This window comes from Pteropus vampyrus, unplaced genomic scaffold (genome assembly GCF_000151845.1).
Source record: "Pteropus vampyrus isolate Shadow unplaced genomic scaffold, Pvam_2.0 Scaffold46, whole genome shotgun sequence".
Lineage (NCBI taxonomy): Eukaryota > Metazoa > Chordata > Mammalia > Chiroptera > Pteropodidae > Pteropus > Pteropus vampyrus.
The window spans coordinates 1628018-1630713 of NW_011888827.1; positions in this window are offsets into that span (position 1 = coordinate 1628018).

Here is a 2696-nt window from a genome sequence, read left to right on the forward strand (position 1 = left end):
TTTTTTTTTGCTAATAACGTCCTTGTCCCACCTTCCTGTCTATAAAAGCCTTCCATTTTGTACAGCTCCTCAGAGCACCTCTCTGTTTACTAAATAGGATGTTGCCCAATTTGTGAATCATTCAATAAAGTTAATTAGATCTTCAAATATACTCGGTTGAATTTTTGTTCTTTAACATATTTGGTGGCAGCAGTGGGATCCGAAACAAACTTCTGAAGGCATTCAGGGACAAGAAACACAGCCATAGTACCCCCAAACCCCTTGAGTTCAATGTCTTTCTCACCATCTTTGAGCACAGGGGTAAGTTCCTCAAAGTTCTGAGCTTTACTTTCTTTCCATCCAGCTCCCAATCTAACCTGCTTTTCAGTAGAGGGCTTAGCAGGTCAGCTTGAGCTGGCAGACCATTCCGTCCAGAACACAAAGTCCCTAGCCTTTGGTTTAGTCCCCAATTCCCCAGTTGTTTGGAATCCATTTCTTCAGTTCCAGTGCACAGTCTATGCAAGTTTGTTTTCCTCATCTTAAGGCTTAGAACACTTTTCCCTCACTTTTCACCTAGCTAATTCTCATTTATCTTTTAAGTCCTAATGTAAATGTCACATTTTCAGAAAAGCTCTGAAGCACCCTTCCCCCTTACCCCCCAACCTCCCCTCACAGTAGTAGATGGTGCTGTTCATTCCTCTTATAGAACTTCACTTTTTCTTGCCTTGTACATATCATGGTTGTAAATGAATAATTACTTAGTAATAAGTCTCACTGGACTGTACATTCCATGAGGGCAACGATGGTCTCTTTTTTTCACCCCAGTATTTCCAATGCCCTCAGTAGTAACTAACTTGTAGACAGAGTTACTTAATGCCCTCCTTAAAAATACGGACTTGCAATGAAGGCAGAATTGTGATTACTGGTGGATAGGAAAAAAAATCTTGCCATGGAGATCTACCTTCATGGACCCTCCCCTGGCCTTTTAAATTTTCATAACTATTTATTAGTAGTATCAAAATGTCTTGCCCCAGAAAAATTAGAGGGCGAAATTGTTCACATTATAAAATAATTACATTTCATAAGGACCACAGAGTCTCTTTAAGTAAAACTTCAGCAATTACTCGTTTATTAATCACCATATATTCTACAGGAGAAACTCAAAGCTTAAGTGTTCCTAGCCACTGCCAAATTGACATCCAGCTGCCGTTTTATATAAAACATCTGAAATTACTTAAAAGCATTTTTCATATCATACATTTACAGTTGAGCTTTGAACATTTTCATGTCATACATTTAGAGTTAAGGGTGCTGACCCTGTTGAAAATCTGTGCATAAATTTGGTTACCCCCAAATTTCAGCTGTCCCTGGGTATCTGCGGGGAATTGGTTCTAGGACCCTGCCCACACCAAATTAAAATCCACAGATGCTCAAGTCCCTTATATAAAAAGGCATAGAACAATGCATAAAGTTGGCCCTTTTGTAGATTTCCAACCAGATCAAAAATAACTTTTCAATTGCAGTTGAACCCAGGATGCAAAGTCCTGAGATACAGAGGGCTAAGTATTGAAAAAAAACAAACCCGAGTATATGTGTGAGCGGTTCAAACCCATGTTCAAAGGTCAACTGTAATTTGCATATTACTGGCCACGAAGCTAAAATATGGAATTTCTCTATCTAATACCAGGGACTTGCAACCCTCTCTGCTAAACGAATGAGTGAGAAAAGTGGTCAATGCCCTTTTTTGCAACTCAGGTATCTTGGCTTAAACAACTCACACAAGCCAGATGTATAATCCAGTATGCCAGTTAATTAGTTCAAAATGAGAAACACCAATTACCCTCCTTTGCCCTAAAGAGGCTTGGGATGAGTTCAGTTCTTATTTCTTAGCTCCCCACTTTTAGACCTATTCAGATCATCCTCCTTCTGTCAACATGCTCTACTTTCAGCTGGTGAGAGGAAGTTTTCTCAAGCACATTCCAGGCCTAGGGAGAACATTCTGCCTTTGCTGAACTTGGATATTTCCAAATTTCCTCATTAAAAGATTACTATAGATTTGATGTTTTGCGTGTGCCCATGCCACCATCTTCATTCTGAGGGTATCTTGATCCACATTCTGCAAGAATCTTGCCAAAGCTTCCTGGCTGTTTCCGGTTTCTAGGCGGATGCAGACTAGCATGTGTTTTCGCAATTATGAGTTTACCTGTCAAATAGGAACTAGTCCCTCTCCTCTACCACAATGCCTGGGACGACAGCCAAAGTAGCCTGGGATCTTTCAAAGCCCCCCTCATCCAAATGTGTACCGGCTCGTCTGTGAGGGACTTTATCCCGCTAAGGGAAAGTCACGAAATAGGGTTTCAGGCAGGGCGCCAGAGAAGAGTCGCCACCAGCAAAGAGTCGCCACCAGCAAAAACACACACACGCACGCGCGCACACACACACTCCCCGAGAGGTGGGCCCACACCAAAGGCTGCTTCACCCATTAATTTGGCCCAGAGATGGCTCTGAGGTCCGTGGGCTTGTGCTTTTTGTGCTGCCGTGGCTTCCGACCCGCGCAAGGCCTCGCAGCAGGCACTACCGAGGCGGACTCCGGCAGTTTCGCCCGTCACCCTCGCACGCGGTACCAAACCGCAACACGCGCCTCGGCCCGCGACGCCCGGCCCCACGCGCCGCAGCATCCCCGAGGCCGCCGTGCCCACCCTCTTGCCCATCTCCAA